At 36.7% G+C, this 22069-nt stretch overlaps 1 protein-coding gene across 13 annotated transcripts in view; it reads left to right on the top strand.

The window, feature by feature from the left end:
• Window positions 1–22069, top strand: part of PEAK1 (pseudopodium enriched atypical kinase 1) — a 320328-nt gene that overhangs the window by 108328 nt on the left and 189931 nt on the right. For 2 of the 13 annotated variants that reach the window (XM_055088128.1, XM_055088133.1), the window contains one exon: window positions 9013–9044. The exons of the other annotated variants lie outside the window; for them this stretch is intronic. The gene's annotated coding sequence lies outside the window, so the exon portion shown is untranslated. The remainder of the gene's footprint in view (window positions 1–9012; window positions 9045–22069) is intronic. 13 annotated transcript variants of the gene reach the window in all.

A 22069-nucleotide genomic window follows, 5' to 3' on the forward strand; every position in this document is an offset into this window, starting at 1 on the left:
ATTTGAATTTATAAAATTTTTATTTTTGAATGTTTTAGATTATTTACTACTCTATCTCCTTTCCATTAGTGTAAATAATAAAGGTGATTGCAAATAAAACAAGATGATAGGTATTTATGGCAAATGCAAAATATACAAAGGCAAATTAGTTGAGAGAACCTATGATATACAGTTGGGTGTTTAGCTTACAGATCAGAAGAAGCTCTTTACCCAAAGTTTTTTTGGTGGGTTAAATAGCGGGTAGAGGCAGAGAACATATGAGTGATAGAAACTGGTATAGGTGATGATTTATGTGATGTATGATCACTTCTTTCACTTTATTACACCATTACATTTGCATAGCACCATCATTTTCAATCTGTGATCAGTTGCTCAATTTCATAAATACAGTATATCCAACATTTTGCCATGCAGGACATATAGATTGTTTTTTTTCTAGAACTGTAAAGGTGGGGTTTTTGTTTGTTTGTTTGTTTCCCTTGCTGAAAAGCTCACTTTCTATCATGAATTATAACTTGTGGCAGCCTTAACATGTCATTCCTCTTGTCTGTGCAGAAGTACAGATTTATCAGCTGCTGCCTGAATTAGGAGAGTCGAAAGTAGTGGTGGCAGCTGAACATCCTGTGAACTGTTCAGCCCTGAGGATAATTCGTCAGGGATTTCTAAGGGTTCTCTTTTAACTTTTCCTTTATTTTACTCTGGGATAAAAACCCCACAGATAAGAGAAGACACATTCATCTTTGGTAATGACACAAACTTGTGCCTTTCTGATCTTTTGCCACTCAAGTGCTAAGATATTTATATCAAATGAAAGTTATAAAATGAATTTATAAATATTTTATTTCCAACAAAAATTGGGAAAGGAACATTCTCCTTCTTTTATGTGATGTTTGTGGTTTTACTTGTACCCCTAAACTCATACATTTCAAATGTAATTGATAGCTTTCTAAAGTGTAGCTTTTTCTGGATGATTTTTTTCGTTTTGATTTTGTTTTTTAAACAGTAAAACTTTTGCATCATATCATTTGTTGACCAGGCTTTGAGCAGAAGTTTCAGAATTAATAACATCTCCTCCAGTAATTTGGCTTTTTTTTTTCCTTCTCCCTCATTCTAATATTTGTTGAAAAGTGTATGATCAGAAAAGGTCCTTGTGTACGGTAAACAAGCATTTAATTAAGGGGTAATGCCTATGGTACCAGGGTATGTGAAGTGAAACAGAGATGCTTAATCAGCCACAAAAGCTATTTACCGCTTCATAAACCTCAGTGCCATAAATATTATTATTGTTCTAGGACTTCAGAAAAGCAGTAAAATATCAAAACTGATTTTTTCTCTACTGTTAAAGTAGGGAAGGTTTTCCTCTTAATAGAACTTTGTAATGAAGCTAATATTTGAGAAAAGCATACATACTTGAAATTTTTAAGAAGGGACTTAAGTACAAATGAGGGATATGTTGAAAATGAAGCAGGAAGAAAAAGGTTTAATCTCTATTTAAAGTCTGAATTTATACTGAGGAACAAGTCACATAATATTGCCATGTATTTGTTGAACACCTACTGTGGGACCTGGGCTAATAGATGGTTTCCTTACGTTATCTTTAATGTTTATAGCAATTCTGTAAACTAAGTTGGTTCCAATTTTAGAATGAAGACACAGAGGCTCATAGCCATTGTCACACAGGTGTGTCTCATTATACCTGTACTCTCCATTACTTCAAACTGTTTTTCAGATGAAAGCTTATGTTAAAATAGTCATTTTTCATATTAATTCTGCTGAATACCCAATAGTATACCTGAAAAGTTGAGCTGTGCTGTGTTAATTCATAAATTTTTAACCTTTTATTTGTTCCATGTTCAACATTATTAAGCAGCTAGTATTTTCTGAACACTTGATAAGTATTATGAGGGCTGTACCAAGTAAGAAGACCCAGTTTTCCCCCCTCAGAGTTTAGAAACGGATAAATATTTCAGCCTTATACACACACAATTTCAAAGTGGAATCAAAGAGAGCAAGGTTCTTTTTTTTCAGTATTTTGTGACTGTTAGCTAGACCCCTCCAAATTATCCCCCTTCTGCTGAGATGGGAAAGTACACACAAAAGCTAAAATAGGCAGTCCAATGGACATCTGTATGATCAGCTCACAAGGATGAGTGAGGAAGGACCTCATAGACTGGTTAAAATGCTTTGATAGAGGGGAAATCGTGTGCAATGAGAACCTAGAGAGGTGGTTAGCATAAGACCTCCTCAAGCGGGAGAGGTTTTACAGAAAAATTGTCATTTGAACCAAGACAAAGGAAACCTGGTTAGTACAGAATCTAAGGGAAAGCTTTTGTTAGGATTCTCACGTTTTATTAACCCAAATGTTTATATCTATCAGTTGCTTATATTACTCTTACTTTGTGATCTACTATGATTCTGTAGATCTTTTATTCCAGTAATGTTTTCAAAAGGACCCTACATTCTTTGTGAAAATGTCAGCAATAGAAGTTAAAAACTTTGGATTGTTGTTGTTTAAGAAAATTTGCCAGTCATCGTTTCCAGTTCCCTCATATTGCACACAAAGAAGCCAAGGCCCAAATAAGCTGTGATGTGCTTAATGTCAGTTACTGTAAGCATCAGACCTGGGACTTGGCTTGGCTTATAGTCATGGTTTCTGTCCTGAAGCTCTTGTTGAAAAATGCGTGAAGGTTAGTAGTGGTTTAATACTTTTAAATAGTTTATATTTCTTTTTATTGTTTTTCTTCATTGGCTTGGGGAGAGAAGTAATTGAAGAAATATGAAGTAATGGAAATATTTACGAGGGAATATGGACAATAATTTATTTAGGTAAAGCATGTGGAACCTTTACTTCAGAAAGTTTGTATTTCTAAAGTGGAGTCATTTAATTTCTGAAGATGTTTATGTACATGCCACCTTTACAGTGTATAATATAGTGTGAAGATGGTGAATTGACTAAAAAGCCTTATCATGTGAGGTAATAGTGGCAATAGAACTTGTAAGCTCAGATTTATTCATACATTCTTCCTTTAACTGGCCTTTTAACTGAAGTAAAATTGATGGGAAAAGCATGAAGATATAGAGAGTTTGGAACTGGGTTGCCTTTGGTTGACTGTGATTATCATAATGTGTTTCACCCTTGAAACTGAGCCCTGGATGACAGAGGAAGGCAGCTGAGACATAAGAAAATGCCAGAGAGACAAAATAACCTTCAGCTAGTCTATAAAAGAATGATTAAGCAGTTCAAAATGTAAATGCCAAATTCTGTCACAGAGCCATTTCCTGGGATTTTAAATGATCATAGCTGTTCTTTTTCTGAATCTGCAAATGCACTTCAATTCTGAATGGCATAAGAAAGTATTCGGGGTCCACCGTCAGCTTTCTTCTGGTGCCTTACCCAGGAGATAGAATGTGTTCGGATAGAGCCAAATAATTTCTGAAAAACAATGCAAATGATGTAAGAGCAAAAAGATAAAAGGTGTCCTCAGAATTTCCATAGTTAAGTCCAAGGGAGGGTTTAGACTTTGGAAGTATGTAAGAGGTCTTATTGACTCCATCACTTATGCCTTTAAACTATTCCTGACTAGTTATTCCTTCTCCTTCACTTTTCTTAAAAATACTCAAAATAAATTCAAGACCAAAAAGAGAAAATGGATGAGCAAAAATGCACGTGTTAACTGCAGTTACAATTAGAACAAAGCAGGTGGTGTCATATGTCTTTGCACATCTATTATACTAGCATATATCTTTGCTAGTGAAAATAACCTACAGTGTATACAAAAAATTTTATATCCCTTTCATGTTCTAAAATTCTTACAAAGACCCTCATCTATTACACAGTTCTAAGTCCTTCCATTTTCCTTTTTTTTTTTTTTTGCGGTACACGGGCCTCTCACTGTTATGGAGCACAGGCTCCGGACGCGCAGGCTCAGCAGCCATGGCTCATGGGCCTAGCTGCTCCGCGGCATATGGGATCTTCCCGGACCGGGGCACGAGCCCGTGTCCCCTGCATCGGCAGGTGGACTCTCAACCACTGTGCCACCAGGGAAGCCCCATTTTCCATTTTATTCTGCCCTATCAGTCATATTAATTTCCAGAAAACACTACATTAATTATCAATTTCTTTGTCTTTTAGTGGGCCTTCATTATATACGTAAATGAGCCTGAATTCTGCTTCTAACTGCCTTTCCTACCGGTCTTTAAGAGTCTTCCCCTCTGGCCAGTTTTGTTTATTTAATATCCTTCAACTCTGCTGTGTGTACTCTAAATTGTTCCATGCTCCAAATAAAATTTTGTCAAGTGACTTAATTTCTCTGGAATTTAGTTTCTTCACCCTTATAAAAAGGATAATGGATTTAATGACACTTATACTTGTTTAGTGATTTCTAGTTTGCATACAGTTTTTCCATATATTGTCATTTCATCTTTACAGAAACCCTTTCAAGTAATGAGGACAGGAATTATACACATGTACAAATAAGAAGCCCCCAAGTCCAAGTAGGTTAAGTGATTTGTATGACAGTTCTCAAATTTTTAGTCTCAGAAAATACCATTTACAATAGACCCCCCTGAAATGAAATACTTAGGTGTAATTCTAAGAAAATATAAACAGATCTATAAGTGGAAAACTATAAAACATTGTTGTAAAAAAACAAATCAAAGAAGATCTAAATAAATGTAGAAATATTCTGTGTTCATGTGTTGTGTGTTCATTGAGCCTTCTGTGTTGGAAGGCTCGATATTATTAAAATGTCAAATTTTTCCAGTTCAATCTATAGATACAACATGACCCCAGTCAAAACCCTACCAAACTATTTTGTAGATATCAACATTCTGATTCTAAAGTTTTAATGGAAAACAAAAGACCTAGGGTAGCTAACACAGTACTGAAAATGAACAAAGTTGGAGTACTCACACCACCTGATTTCAAGACTTAATGTTAGGCTACAGTAATCAAGACAATGGTATGGGCAAAAGAATAGACACACAGATTAATAGAACAGAAAGGGAGTACAAAATAAATCCGTACAATATAGTCAACCGATTTTTGACAAAAGAGCAAAGGCAGTTTGGTGGAGAAAGGATAGTCTTTTCAATAAATGGTGCTGGAACAATTGGATATCCCTATGAAAAAGAAGTGAACTCAGACACAGACCTTACAATTTACACAATAATTAACTCAGAATGGATCATAAACCTAAATGTAAAATGCAAAACTGAAACAGTTATTAAAGAAAACATAGGAGAAAATCTGTATGACCTTGGGTTTGGCAATGAGTTTTAAAATACATTAGTAACACAATCCATGCAAGAACAAAATGGATAAGGGGCTTAGTTAAAATAGAAAACTGTTCAATGCAAGACATTAGTAAGACAATGAAAAGCCACAGATGGGGAGAAAATATTTGCAAAACACATCTGATAAAGAACTTGTATCCAAAATACATAAAGAAGTCTTAAAACTCAACAGTAAGAAAATGATCAACCCAATTTAAAAATGAGCAAAAGTTTTGAAGAGACACCTCATCAAAGAAGATATACAGATGGCAAATAAGTATATAAAAAGATGTTCAGCACCATGTCATTAGTGAATTGCAAGTTGAAATGATGAGATACCATTACATACCTGTTAGAATGGCTAAAATCCAAAACACTGACAAGACCAGATTATGGCACGGATGTGGAGCAATTAGAACTTTCATGCATTGCTAGTGGGAATACAAAATGGTACAGCCACTTTGGAAAACAGTTTGACAGTTTCTTACAAAACTAAATGTGGCTTACCAAGCAAATCAGCAAGCACGCTCCCAGGTACTTACCCAACTAATTTGAAAACTTATATCCACCAAACCTGCACACAGACATTTATAGCAGCTTTATTCATAATCTCCCCAAACTGGAAGCAGCCAAGATATCCTTCAGTAGCTGAATGGATAAACACCCATACAATGGAATATTATTCAGTGATAAAAAGAATAAAGCTATTAGACCATGAAAAGACATGAATGAATCTTAAATATTGCCCAGTTATAGAAGCCAGTCTGAAAATGCCACATACTATGTGAGTCCAGTTATATGACATTCTGGAAAAAAGCAAAAAAATAGAGTCAGTAAAAAGATCGGTAGTTGCCAGGAGCCTGGGGGAGCAGGGAGTTAGGGGAGGGTGAAGCCCAGGGGCTTTTTAGGGTACTAAAACTATTTTGTATTATACTGTAATGGTGAATATAAGACATTAAGCATTTGCCAAAATCTATAGAACTTTATGACAGAAAGAGTGGACCTTAACACAGGGGTCCCCAACCCCCGGGCTATGGGCCAGTACCAGTCTGTGGCCTGTTAGGAACCAGGCTGCACAGCAGGAGGTGAGCCGTGGGGGAGCGAGCGACGCTTCATCTGTATTTACAGCCTCTCCCCATCGCTCGCATTACTGCCTCAGCTCTGCCTCCTGTGAGATCAGCGGCCACATTAGGTTCTAATATGAGCACAAACCCTGCTGTGAACTGCACATGCGAGGGATCTAGGTTGTGCGCTCCTTATGAGAATCTAATGCTTTGATGATCTGAGGTGGAGCTGAGGCAGTGATGCTAGCGCTGGGGAGTGGCTGCAAATACAGATTATCATTAGCAGAGAGGTTTGGCTGCACAGAGACCATAATAAATCAGTTGCAGACCCATATCAAAACCCTATCAGTGAGTGGCATGTGACAAGCTGCATCTGGTGGCAGGCTTTATAGTGGCAAGTGAGTTGATGCAACTGTACAGCTGCATCTGGTGGCAGGCTTTAAGTCAGAATCTGACACTTATTTTAGTCCGTGCATGGCCCGCCCATTATTTTATTTACCACTTCTGTCCCAGCGGCCACATTAGGTTCTAATATGAGCACAAACCCTGCTGTGAACTGCACATGCGAGGGATCTAGGTTGTGCGCTCCTTATGAGAATCTAATGCTTTGATGATCTGAGGTGGAGCTGAGGCAGTGATGCTAGCGCTGGGGAGTGGCTGCAAATACAGATTATCATTAGCAGAGAGGTTTGACTGCACAGAGACCATAATAAATCAGTTGCAGACCCATATCAAAACCCTATCAGTGAGTGGCATGTGACAAGCTGCATCTGGTGGCAGGCTTTATAGTGGCAAGTGAGTTGATGCAACTGTACAGCTGCATCTGGTGGCAGGCTTTAAGTCAGAATCTGACACTTATTTTAGTCCGTGCATGGCCCGCCCATTATTTTATTTACCACTTCTGTCCGCGCCTCTTTCCCGCACTGCACACTTGTCTCAGTCACAGTTTTGGTAAGCCCACAAGCTAACCCTAGCCAAAATGAGTAAAAAACAAATGTTGCTGGAGAGCTTCTTTGAAAAGGGGGAAAAACCCAATGATGAGACAGCAGAAGACTCTAAGACTGCCAACAAAAAGAAAGCTGCGTTTAAAAGAAAATACCAAGAGTCCTACTTAAATTATGGGTTCATTGCAACAGGTGATTCACAATCTCCAAGACTACTTTGTATAATATGTGGTGACCTACTATCCAACAAAGCCATGAAACCTTCAAAACTGCTCACCTATTCTCAGCTTTCAAAAGAGTTTGAGCATTACTTCCCAACCACAGAAGACCCCCGAACTGGGAAGGAATGGATCTGCAACCCATCTGTGAATAAGCCGGGTGAATCGACTTTGTCCGTGCTAGAAGAGGATCATCAACTGCTTGAGATCGCACATGTCAGTGGCCTTAAAAGTATGTTTGAGACAACTTCAAATCTCCATACGTTATGGATTAAAGTCAAGGCGGAATATCCTGAGATTGCCACAAAAGCACTGAAAAGCCTGCTTTCATTTCCGACATCCTATCTTTGTGAAGCAGTGTTTTCTGCAGTGACAGCAACCAAAACGAGATTACAGAGTAGACTGGACATAAGCAACACACTTCGGGTATCACTGTCCCCCGTGACCCCCAGATGGGACCATCGAGTTGCAGGAAAATAAGCTCAGGGCTCCCACTGATTTTGTATTATGTTGAGTTGTATAATTATTTCATTATATATTCAATGTAATAATAACAGACATAAAGTGCACAATAAATGTAATGCGCTTGAATCATCCCGAAACCATCCCCCACCCCACCCCACCCCCAGTCCGTGGAAAAATCGTTTTCCACAAAACTGGTCCCTGGTGCCAAAAAGGTTGGAGACTTCTACCTTAACATATAGAAATCTTTTAAACCTCATTTAAAACCTCAGGGATTCCAGGATGAAATATAAAATGTGACAAAAGACTCTAAATATATTACAAATAAATGAAACAATCTTACTGAAGGGGGTGGCAGAATAAGGTGCTGACCTAAGTAATTTTGGAAATGAGTGGGATCTATAAGACTAAAAGGCAAAAGGAACTGTATACAAAAGGACTGTACTCTAGTTGATAAAGTTGTATCCCATAGGGGGCAGGGTATGGGGTAAGAATTCTGAAACTAATATACATGTATTGGTGGAAGTCAGGTTTCTCACTGTTGTAGTGTACAGGGAAGCAAGGAGAAGAGACTAGAATCATCCATGTGGTAATGGAGTAGAGCTGGAGACAGTATTAATTCATGTTAGCTTAATACAGATACAGGTGGTTACATATAGAAATGTTTATACAGGCATACCTTGTTTATTGCATTTCACAGATATTGCTTTTTCTACAGATTGAAGGTTTGTGGCAACCCTGCATAAAACAAGTCTGTGGGTGCCATTTTTCCAACAGCATTTGCTCATTTCGTGTCCCTCTGGTACATTTTGGTAATTCTCAATATATTTCAAATCCTCCACCAGCAAAAAGATTATGACTCACTGAAGGTCCAGATGATGGTTAGCATTTTTTAGCAATAAAGTATTTTTTAAATTAAGGTATGTACATCGTTTTTTTTAGATATAATGCTTTTGTGCATTTAATAGACTACAGTGTAGTGTAAACATAACTTTTATGTGTACTGGAAAACAAAAAAATTTGTGACTTGTGATATTTGCTTTATTGCAGGGGTCTGGAACTGAACCTACAATATCTCTGAGGTATGCCTGTAGATATATGTCTATGTATACATATATACATAGACATAGATCTACATCTAATTGCTCTGTCAGCTGAGAGGGCCTAGAAGCAATGAAACCCCAGTAACAGTGACCACACCTAGTGTGCAAAGTTTGGTTTCTAATACCATTCTCCAATGAGGGGAATCAGGGCTTCTTGGAGAAGTGGCTGATTCTTGCAGTTGGGCAGGAAATATACAAGATGAGTCTGGAGCATCTTGCAGTGCCAAAAAATAAAATAAAACACGATAACAGGAGTATGCCAAAGGGACAAAAGAGCCAACTGAAAGATCTCCCAATGACCAAAGCTATAACAGTTTGAGCAGCAAAATAAATAAAGTAATATTAGGTTAAAACCCTAAGTATAAAGTAAACATTGATGAGTCCATACTGATATAAACAAATGATTGATGTTGACTTGCAAAGTAAATAAAGTAATATTAGGTTAAAACCCTAAGTATAAAGTAAATATTGATGAGTCCATACTGATATAAACAAATGATTGATGTTGACTTTGGAGGAAAATAAGCAAATCTCCCATATAGAAGAATTGCAAATAATTTGTTTAGCTACCCCACCCTCAACGAAGTGAAACATAACTCCCCAGCTCCTTAAGTTGAGCTGCTCATAGTGACTTTTCTCCAAAGAGCACAGTATGGAAAGGGTAACGATATAGTGCCGAAACCTGACAAACTCTAATGCCAGGTGATCGAGGTCAACATCAACAATGATAAGTCTTGTTGATAGTATGTGCCCCTGGTATGATATCATACATGTGACACTTTATCTGGATGGTTTTCCTCCCTCAAATGCATTATCCCAGTCTAACCATGAGAAAGCAAATCACAGTTCTACAGAATATCTGACAAGTGATCCTCAAAACTGTAGACTTCATTGTAGTAGGTTGAATGGTGATGCCCCTCAAAAGATGGGTCCATGTCCTAACCTCCAGAACCTATGAATGTGACTTTATTTGGAAAAAGAGTCTTTGCAGATGTATTTAAGGTAAGGACTTTAAAATGAGATCATCCCAGATTATCTGGGTGGATTGTAAATCAAACGGTGTGTCCTTATAAGACACAGAAAAAAAGACACACATAGACACAGAGAAGACAGAGGCAGAGATTGGAGTGAGTCAGCCACAAACCAAGGGATGCCTTTAAGCTACCAGAAGGTAGAAGAGGCATGGAATGATTTTTCCTGAAGGTCTTCAGAGAGTGTGACCCTGAGAGCTTGATTTCAGGCTTATGGCCTCCAAAACTGTAAGAGAATAAATTTCTCTTTTTTTAAGATGTCTAGTTTATGGTAATTTGTTACAGCAGTCACAGGAAACTAATACAGTCATTAAAGACAAGAAAAGTTTGAGAAACTGTCACAACCAAGAGTAGCCTAAGGAGACGTAACTACTAAATGTAATACGTTGTCTTGGATGGGATCCTGAAACAGAAAATGGATGTTGGAGGAAAACTGAGGATATCTGAATAAAGTATGGACTTTAGTTAATAATATTTATATGGGTTCATTAATTTTGACAAGTGTATCATACTAATATAGGATGTTAATAAGGGAAACTGGGTGGAGGACACATGGGAACTCTCTACTGTCTTCACAATTTGTCTACACATCTAAAGCTGTTCTAAAATAAAAGGATGTATTAAGAAAAGGAAGAGGTACCTTTCCAGGGAATAAAGTGAACCCAGAATATTCTACTCCCAGAGCAAGTGTTTCCTTACTGTTGTAATTATTAGCTGGGGGAAGTTTGCCTATTAACAGGACTCCTCTATTTCTTAAACAGAGCGTGTAGTCAGCCTTGCCATTCAAGGCAGATGAGGCCACTGGGGAGACAGACCTATCCAGCTACAGAGGGAATCAGTGCAAGTCACCCATTCTAAACATAGTAGCCCTTTGGCTTTCTTATTGCTGTCCTTCTTTCCTTCCTGAATAATTCAGTCTAGAAGTCATCAGACAGGGCCTGAGAAGGTAGGTGTTTGTGCTAGGGCTACTTGGAGAAATGGCTGATTCTAGGGCTAGGGTAGAGAAAGAACATGACAAGATATGCTGGACACATCATCCTGTACCAGAAAGTAAGGAATTGCTCACAGAGTGAGGGATTGTATCTAAAGGAAATGGAAGTCACCTTGAAGCAGCACCTGCTGGCCAATTTTTGAACCTATTGAGCCTCAAAATCTTACTCATTATCAAACTATAGCCTGTTGAATAAAATAGAAATTTGTAGTAATGGAGTAAATTAATGGAGAGAAGAAAATGAATTACGGAATTAGAAAAATCACAATTTGGGAACTGGTATAGTATAATCAGTTTGTTCAGTACTTCTACCAAAAATGCATAACCTAAATCTAACCATGAGGAAACATCAGAGAATTCCAAAAAGGAAAGACTGTCTACAAGATACCTGGCCTATAACTTTCAAATTTTTAAAGTTTATGAAAGTCAAGGAAAAGGTTAAGAACTATTCCAGATTTAGACAATACAGAAACATGAATATTAAATGCAACTCATGATACTAGATCTGATCCCTTTGCTACAAAAGACATTAATGCAATCTAAATGTCCATCAACAGAGGAATGGCTAAAGAAGATGTGGTACATATATACAATGGAATATTACTCAGCCATAAAAAGGAACGAAATTGGGTCATTTGTAGAGACATGGATGGACCTAGAGACTGTCATACAGAGTGAAGCAAGTCAGAAAGAGAAAAAAAGATCTTATATTAACGCATATATGTGGAATCTGAAAAAAATGGTATAGACGATCTTATTTACAAAGCAGAAATAGAGACACAGACATAGAGAACAAACATATGGATACCAAGGGGGAAGAGGTGGGGATGAATTGGGAGATGGGGATTGACATATATATACTACTGATACTCTGTATAAAATAACTAATGAGAACCTACTGTATAGCACAGGGAACTCTACTCAATGCTCTGTGGTGACCTAAATGAGAAGGAAATCCAAAAAAGAGGGGATATATGTATACGTATAGCTGATTCACTTTGCTGTACAGTATAAACTAACAAAATATTGTAAAGCAACTATACTCCAAAATTAAAAAAAAAAGACATTAATGGGATGGTTGGAGAAACTTCAGTAGGGAAGATAGATTACAAGGTGGTAACATATCGTTAATTTGTTGATTTTGATGATTGTATCATGGATATTTGGGAGAATATCTTTATTGGAGGAATTATAAACCTAAGTTTTCAGGGATGATGGGACATAATGTCAGCAACTCTCAAATGGTTCAGAAAAAAAAGTTCTTCATACTGTTCTTGAAATTTTCTGAAATTTAAAAAAAATTGTCTTTAAAAACTTTTCATAAAAGACAATGTGGATTAAGAGGATGAGAGGAGGAATTTATTCAGAATAGCTCTGATCAATTAAAGATTTCCAGACCTTGAGGAAAATTGCAGACATTAAAGGAAATACTAAGATGATCAGGTATCAATTCTAGAAGTAAGAGCTCATGGAGAGAATTTTTTGTAAGAAAAAAAATTTATAAATTGCCTTGGAAACTTTATATTGAATGCATTTTGGCCGTTAAAGCCTCTCATTGGCCTTCCTCATTACCAAGGGTGGGAGTGGAAGTTTAGCTTCCTGCTGGGTCCCGCTGGCACAGGGGTTAGGGAAGGAGGGGAATCGAGGTGCCACCTAGCACCACTTTGTGCTGTCGTGTTCTGCTTAGGTGCTGTCCAGAAGGATGGAAGTTTAACTTCCAGTGGGCCCTGCTAAAACCAGGGAAACACAGAGGAGGGACAGTTTTTTGGAGGTATGGAAAAAACATTGACTGAGGAGAAGCTACCAGTGATGAGGAAAAGAATGAAATTTTGAGGTAGAATTGATAGAATAATTTGGACTATACCATTCTGCTATCCTAAACCATGATCCTTGATATCTGAGGCATGTGGTTTCCTATTATGCAGTTTGAATTAAGAGTTTTAAGAAAGAATAATTTTTAAAGGATCATTTAATCCATTATATTCCACCCAGCAATCAGCCTAGGTAAGAAATATGATACGGGACAGTTACTGGGTCTCCTGAAAGTTGGAATTAAAGATAACAAACAAAAGAAACCATAGGACTTTTTCCATTAATAATAAAAATGGTCAGAGGGCAAATTTCTGTGACTTGACCTGAATTACTGTGATATTTATTCCCCCAAAATTGCTGAAAATGTTTTTTCTCTCTTATGTTGCTAGTTCAATATGTAATCAACATGTAAACCAACAATACATCTTTGTTCCATATTTGTCTAGTTTAAAATGCTAGAATCTCTGACAGCAGTACAGTTGTTAGACTATTTTAAAATGGCTGAGTTTTCCTAAAAACTTTAAGTTGAAAACCTAAAATGTAATAAATATAGCTGCCTCCTTGGAAACCATGTGTTTAACAGTACCTTAAATTTTAAAAATATAGTGCTTATGTTCTTTGGATTATTGAAGTCCCTGGAATATAGTAAGTTCAATAAATGTTGCTGTGAAATGAATGTTGAATAATCTAAAAAGATTGGAAAAGATTGGCATTAATTTCTCATTGAGAAAGAAGAAATGTCTTACCCATATTATTCAGTTCTTGTTTTCTACTCAGTAAAGAATTTGGGATGTGATATACATGGAAGGTATTCATGTTAATCTTGAAGTGAAATCAGGTAGAGGGAAAAAACCTAATCATTAAACAGCAAGATCAATTTCATTTTCTTTGCCACAATTTTTTAAAATGTAGCATACAGCATAGCTGCAGTGATACTGCCCATTTTCAAAGAGACTTTTAAAATCTATTACCATTTTTAAACCTCTGGGACGTCCCTGGTGGCTCAGTGGTTAAGAATCCACCTGCCAGTGCAGGGGACACGGGTTCGAGCCCTCCGGGAGGATCCCACATGCCACGGAGCAACTAAGCCCATGTGCCACAACTACTGAGCCTGCGCTCTAGAGCCTGCAAGGCACAACTACTGAGCCTGCGTGCCACAACTACTGAAGCCGGGACACCTAGAGCCCGTGCTCCGCAACAAGAGAAGCCACTGCAATGAGAAGCCTGCGCACCGCAATGAAGAGTAGCCCCTGCTCGCCTCAACTAGAGAAAAGCCACGCGCAGCAACGAAGACCCAACACAGCCAAAAAAAAGAATAAATAAAATAAAGAAAATTAAAAAAATATTTAAAAACCTATATTACTAAATCTACTGTGCTGCCAGTGGCTGGTGGCAAACTAGAGTGATTGACGTGGTATATTGCCTAGTTTACTTTCTTAGGTCATAGGAGAAATCCTTTCGAAACAGCTCATAGTTTTTTTTTTATATTGTTATATCCCCGTGGCTGCCAGAAAAATAGAAAATTCTGCCCGTTTATAGTAGAATTCCTTCTTTGCAAGCAGTTTTCTTTTTCCTCAAGCTATCCTCATCCTCCCCAGCCCTACCCCAAGCCAATATTATGAGAAGATTGGTATATTTGAGCTTGTAAGATCTGAAATCTCTCTGCAGTCGGCTCATCCAGGTGCACAAATATCTTGGTTATAGGAAATGACAGTCATATCATGTAATAATTTCCTGTAGGAGCTGAAATATAGCAAAATAGGACAGTGTGAAATGTAAGGAAGAATATGGCAGAGAAGTTTTTCTGTTTTACAAGGGAAAGACTCCTTTATCTTAGGACAATCATCGAAGTACCCAAAGGAAAAGAGGCAGCAAGTACTCTTAAGCTAAATTTTCTTCGAGGATTCTTTGTGATTTTCAGCTAGATTACCTGCTTTAAATATACTGCAGTTGTCCTGGTTTGTAATTAGGATATTGGTAAGCAAAATTTTTGTGCAAAACTCCAGAGGGAACCTATAATCTGTCATAAATTTTGTTTTTATTTAAAGGTGTAGATGAAAAAGAGAGGGTAACTTTTAAAAATTAATATTTCTTAATCAGCAACTATAGGGTTTTTAAAAATATCTGAACTAAAGAGCCATTTTTTTACTTTAATAATCTAAATTCAGTCCATTTGTTTTCCTTACAAATATTAATTATCTGGAACTTAGCATAGGCAGAAAAATAAGAGCTAGGTGTAACTGAAATTTTTAGTATACCTGTTTTATTAATGCTACTGGTTATTTGTTTATCCATTACAATTTACAAAGCATATATTCTTAGAACCCACTGACTTATGTAGTTTGTAAAGCAGTATCACTGGGACTTTTGAGGTAAAAACGTAGTACATTTCTTCTTTTTTCATCCAGTCCTCAGATTTCATGTACCTACAGATTTTAAAGAGTTGTCGAGACATCTTATTGCACTAAGGGAATCCCGCGAGAAATATTTTCACCTGCTTGACCGGGACTATTGACAGAGTGATTGAATTTCTCCAAGGAGGATGAGCTCGTATGTTAGCTGAAGTGACACATGCTTTAGGGACACAGCAGTCACAGGTGTTAGTAACACATTCCTTTCTGTTCTTGTAAACAGAAGTTTATAAGAACATACATTTTTTATTTGCAGATTAGAGCGAGTTTGAAATTAGAATTTTTACTTCACTTACCATTTGAAGCAGTGAAAATGTTGATTTTAAGTAGCTTCTGTGAAATATGTGCTTTTTCCTGTGAATGGCAGAAGTATACTTCCCCATAACATCCATCAAGTCAGCTGCTCCAAGGAGCATTCACATTTTGTGTATACCCTGAGAATTTTAACAGACGCAAGTCATACTAAACTCTTCCAAATTCAATTTGATATCCTAACTGGGAATGACAGTGGAATACAGTCTGGACCTTTCAGATCTGCAGTTTTTACAGCTGATTTCTTCTGATTAAGGCCAATTTTGTCTATTTTAGACTAGGCTGGAATTTTGATCTTGATGTCAGAATATGACAGTGATTATCTCCTGTGGCATTCTCTCTGCTGCAGTACCTGGTGCTTTGGGCCGAAGTTCAAAGTGTGTGTATGTGTGTGTATGTATGTGTGTGTCCATTCCTACTTCCCTTCCTCCCTCCCTTCGTCTTCCCTTCCTTTCTTCCTTCCTTCCTTCCTCTCTTCCTTTTTTATACTGTTTTCTCCTTCCTGATGACATTTATATTTTCCTTGCTCCCCAGTGGCCCATTTACTCTTCCCTCTCCCCCATCCTCACCCTCCTTTTAATTTTTTCCATTTTTTAAATTGAGCTAAAATACATTTAGAATAAAATGTACCATCTTAACCATTTTAGATATAAAGTTAGTATTAAATACATTCATAATGTTGATGAACCATCACCACCACCCATCTCTTTAACTCTTTTCATCTTGTAAAACTGAAACCCTATACCCAGTAAACAACTCCCCATTCACCTTCCCCCACCCAGCCCCACCCATCATTCTGCTTTCCAACTCTATGATTTTGACTACTTTAAGTACCTTATATAACTGGAATCATACAGTATTTGTCTTTTTGTGACTGGCTTATTTCACTTAGCATAATGTCTTCAAGGTTCATCCATGTTGTAGCATGTTGCAGAATACCCTTCCTTTTTAAGGCTGAATGATATTCCATTGTATGTATATACCTCATTTTGTTTATGCATTTACCTGTCAATGGACACTTAGGTTGCTTTCTCATTTTTTTCTTTTGTGAGTAGTGTTGCTATGAATGTGGGTATACAAATATCTCTTTAAGACCTTGCTTTCAATTTTTTGGGGTATGTACCCTACCCAGAAGTGGAATTGCCGGATAATATTCTATTTTAATTTTTCTGGAACCACTGTACTGTTTTCCACAGCAGCTTGTATCATTTTAAGTTCCCACCAATAGTGCACAAGGGTTCCATTTTCTCCACATCCTCACCAGCACTTGTTACTTTCTATTTTTTTTTTTAATAGTAGCCATCCTAATGGATGTGAGGGGGTATCTCATTGTAGTTTTGATTGATTTTCATTTCCTGAATAAACAGTGATGTTAAACTTCTTTAAATTTCTTTTCGTGTGTTTACTGGCCATTTATATGGCATCTTTGGAGAAATGTCATTTCGAGTCCTTAGCCCATTTTTGAACTGGGTTATTTGGTTTTTTGTTGTTGAGTTTTGGGAGTTCTCTATATATTCTGGATATTAATCCTTTATCAGATATATGATATGCAAATATGCAGATACTATCTCCCACTCTGAGAGTTGTCTTTTTACTCTGTGGATAGTGTCTTTTGATGCACAAAATTTAAAAACTTTCATGAAGTCCAGTTTGTTTATTTTTTCTTTGGTTGCCTGTGCTTTTGGTGTTATATCAAGAAATCACTGCAAAATCCAATGTTATGAAGTTTTGCCTTATCTTTTCTTCTATGAGTTTTATAGTTTTAGGTTTTACAGTTAGGTCTTTGGTCCATTTTGAGTTCATTTTTGTATATGGTGTTAGGTAAGGGTCCAACATCATTCTTTGGCATGTGGATATCCAGTTTTCCCAGCACTATTTGTTGAAAAGATTGTCCTTTCACCATTGAATCGTCTTGGCACCCTTGTCAAAAATCATTTGACCATCTATACAAAGGTTTATATCTGGGCTCTTTATTGTGTTCCATTGCTCTTTTTGTCTTGTTTTAATGCTAGTACCATACTAGCATTGTAATAAATTTTAAAACCAGGAAGTATAAGTCCTCTAGCTTTGTTCTTCCTTTTCAAGATTGTTTTGGCTCTTCAGAGTCCCTTGAGATCTCATATGAATTTTAGGATGACTTTTTCTATTTCTGCAAAAAATGTCATTGAGATATTGATAGGGATTGCATTGAATCTATAGATTGCTTTTTGGGTTTGTTTGTTTGTTTGTAATAAATTTATTTATTTTTGGCTGCATTGGGTCTTTGTTGCTGCGTGCGGGCTTTTCTCTAGCTGTGGCGAGTGGGGTTGCGCGTGCGCGGGTTTCTTTTTGCAGTGGCTTCTCTTGTTACGGAGCACGGGCTCTAGGCGCATGGGCTTTGGTAGTTGTGGCACATGGGCTCAGTAGTTGTGGCTCGCGGGCTCTAGTGTGCAGGCTGCTCAGTAGTTTTGGCACACGGGCTTAGTTGCTCCAAGGCATGTGGAATCTTCCTGGACCAGGGCTCGAACCTGTGTCCCCTGCATTGGCAGGCGGACTCTTAACCACTGCACCACCAGGGAAGTCCCAGATTGCTTTTTGGATGTCCATTCTAACACAACTAACTTTTCCAATCCATTAAGATGGAATGTGTTTCCATTTATTTAGTTATTCCTTAATTTTGTTCAATAATGTTTTTTGTAGTTTTCAGTGTACAAGTGTTTCATCTCTTTGGTTAACTCCTAAGTATTTTATTCCTTTTGATGTTATCATAAATGGAATTGTTTTTGTATTTTTCTTTTCAGATTGTTCATTGTCAGTTTATAGAAATGCAACTGATTTTTGTGTTGCCTTTTATTTCTTTTTCTTGCCTAAATTACTCTAGGTAGAACTTCCAGTACTGTGTTGAATAGAAGTGGCAAAAGCTGGTATCCTTCACTTATTCGTGATCTTAGAGGAAAAACTTTCAGTCTTTCACCATTGAGTATGATGTTCCCTGTGAGTTTTTTTATATATGGCTTTTGTTATGTTGAGGTTAATTTCCTTCCATTTTTAGTTTGTTAAGTGTTTTTTATCATGAAAGGGTGTTGAATTCTGTCAAATGCTTTTTCTGCATCAGTTGAGATGATCATAAGGTTTTTTCCCTTCATTCTATTAATGTGGTGTATTACATCGATCAGTTGTCATATGTTGAACCATCCTTGCGTTTTAGGAATAAATTCCACTTGGTCATGATGTATCATCCGATTAATATGAACTTGGTTTGCTATTTTGTAGACGATTTTTGCTTCAGTGTTCTTAAGAGATATTGGTGTGTGGTTTTCTTTTTTGTAGTGTCTTTGTCTGGCTTTGGTATCAGGGTACTGCTGGCCTCATAGAATGAGTTTGGAAGTATTCCCTCCTCTTCAATGTTTGGGAAAAGTTTGAGAAGGACTAGTATTAGTTCTTCGTTAAATGTTTGGTAGATTTCAGCAGTGAAGCCATCAGGCACAGGGCTTTTCTTTTGGGAGAAATTTTAAATTACTGATTCAATCTCCATACTAGTTATAGGTCTACTCATATTTTCTGTTTCTTTGTGATTCAGTCTTGGTAGGTTTTGTATTTCTAGAAATTTGTCCATTTCAGGTAGGTTATCCAATTTGTTTGCATACAGATGTTTGTAGTACTCTTTTATAATCACTTTTATTTCTGTGGAATTTGTACTAATGTCCCCACTTCCAATTCTGATTGTAGTAATTTGAGTCTTCTCTCTTTTTTTCTTCGTTCATCTAGCTAAATGTTTGTCAGTTTTGTTGATCTTTTTAAAGAAGCAACTTTTGGGTTCATTGATTTTTCTCTGTTCTTTTTCTCTACTTCATTTATCTCTACTCTAATCATTATTATTTCCTTCTTTCTGCTAGATTTGGGTTAAGTTTGTTCTTCTTTTCTTAGTTCCTTAAGTTGTAAAGTTAAGTTGTTAATTTGAGATCTTTTCTGTTTTTTAATGTAAGCATTTATAGCTGTAAAATTTCCCTGCATTCCATAAGTTTGGGTATGTTTTGCTTTCATTTTCATTCATCCTTAAGGATTTTCTAATTTCCCATGTGATTTCTTCTTTGATCTGTTGGTTGTTGAAAAGTGTGTTGTTTAATTCCCACAAATTTGTGGATTTTCCAGTTTCACTTTTGTTGTTGGTTTCTAACTTCATCTTGTGGTCAGAAAAGATATTTTGTATGATATTTATCTTCCTAAGTCTGTTGAGACTTAATTTGTGGTCTAAAATATGGTCTGTCCTGGAAAATGTCCCATGTACACTTGAGAAGAATGTGTATGTGTATTCTGTTGTTGGGTAGAGCGTTCTGTATTTGTCTGTTAGATCTAGTTGGTTTATTATGTTAAATCCTCTGTTTCCTTACTTCCGTCTGGTCGTTCTGTTCATTATTGTGAGTAGAATATTGAAATTTCCAACTATTATTGTAGAATTGTCTATTTCACCTTTCAATTTTGTCTATTTTTGCTTCATATATTTTGATGGTCTATCAATAGGTGGGTTAACATTCATAATTGTTATATCTTCTTGCTGTATTGAACCTTTTATTAATATATGATATCCTCTTTTTTAATGAGAGAAAATGAGTATTTTAAAGAACAATGAATCTTTAAGTTAAATACTTCCTCCTTCATTTGCAAAGTTAAATATTTTAAATAGTTCCTCATTGTAAACATATCACTTATAACTTTTATTTTTACAAACATTGACAATTTATTGCTTATATCAGGTACTTCTAAATTCTTATTGGAGAAGTATTCCCTGTTGAAGTTTTAGCTGATAAAGCTATGTATGCACATAAAACAGGAAGAGAAACCTTGTGTTTCTCCCTGTTTAAAAGCAAGAATTAAAGTAGTTGAAACTGGGTAGTTACAGCTGTAAAACATAAACTCATTCTTACCATTCTAACATTTTGGTCGCTTACTGAAATAGATGTTCCTCCTGTGGGCATAACTGTACAGTAAGAAGTCTGATCCACTCTTAGAATTTTTCAGTTCTGTTTATGACCTAATGATTCTTTATGCAGTGCTCTGCTGGAATTTACTGGCCTATGTCTTGATGCAGTTTTTTGTCGTAAGATGAGTCAGTTTCCAGTATTAAATAATTCCATGGTAACCTACACAGAGAATAGTTTCTGCTTAAATGAATCAGGAAATGGTAAGCCTTTAATAATAAGGTTAAGGTATTTGAATGTTTGAGAAGTGAGAGTTAATTAAACAGACTTGACAGAAGACTTTTTCTTCAAAGCAGCTGTTGTCTCCAAATCCAATAAAAGTGAAGATGCATCAGTTCTTACTATAATATTCTGTGGAGACTTTATTGATTTAGAACTGTCATTTTTCTCTTCTTTAGTATTGGCCTCTGTTTTTTGTTATATATACGCAATGCTTATTTTATTTTTTTAATTTTTTTATTTTTTTTGCGGTACGTGGGCCTCTCCCGTTGCGGAGCACAGGCTCCGGACGTGCAGGCTCAGCGGCCATGGCTCACGGGCCCAGCCGCTCCGCGGCATGTGGGATCTTCCCGGACCGGGGCACGAACCCTTGTCCCCTGCATCGGCAGGCGGACTCTCAACCACTGCGTCACCAGGGAAGCCCGCAATGCTTATTTTAATATAACATTCTTACATATGAGGAAATATACAGCTTAATAAAAGCCTGGAAAACAGGCCACTGAGGTTATCATTTATCGGAAATAGTTCTGACCACCAGTGTTGCCTGTATGTATGAACTATAAGGTCACCTTGAGGGGTATTCTTTATCAGCTCCCTCAGGGTTATTAAAGCCAGAGGAAAATTAGTCTTCAGTGTTTCTACTGTTTTAAGTCTCACTTGACTCAACTTAGAAGTGCTTTAGGACCTTGGCATACTTTAGTACTGTTCATATTTACTGGTAGTAATTATTAATTGATGAATTGGGATTTGATGTCATCTGTTCTGTGTTAACCAGTTTATTTTGTTTTTCATATGCTGCTTTGCAAATTGTGTGTATTATATAATTGCATTGAGGCACCAATTTTATTTTTATAAAGCATTCTTTCTTTAATAGGTGTAAATGTAAGGTACAGTTATTAGTTTACTTCCCTATAGTCATGAAAGAACCGGGGCAAGTCTAGAATCTCATCTACCCATGGACTAATGCCCAGCATCCATACCAGATATTGATAGTGTTTTAAGTTTCAATTGATATTATTGGTGTGCCAGATGGTATATAACTCTATGCATACTACATAAGAACTGTAAGTTTCCTCTCAAGACTTAACAGAACCATTATTTTTATAATGCATGTGTTTATAGTGTTTTATATATTTTAGTGTGCATTCATATTATTTATATTTACTTTATCCTCAGAACAACCCTAGGAAATAAACATTATTTTTTAGGTAAACTGAGGTTCATCAAGATTATTTTGCTTGGACAAAAATTCAGGTCTCTTGACTTCTTA

This window comes from Physeter macrocephalus, chromosome 11, assembly GCF_002837175.3.
Source record: "Physeter macrocephalus isolate SW-GA chromosome 11, ASM283717v5, whole genome shotgun sequence".
Taxonomy (NCBI): domain Eukaryota; kingdom Metazoa; phylum Chordata; class Mammalia; order Artiodactyla; family Physeteridae; genus Physeter; species Physeter macrocephalus.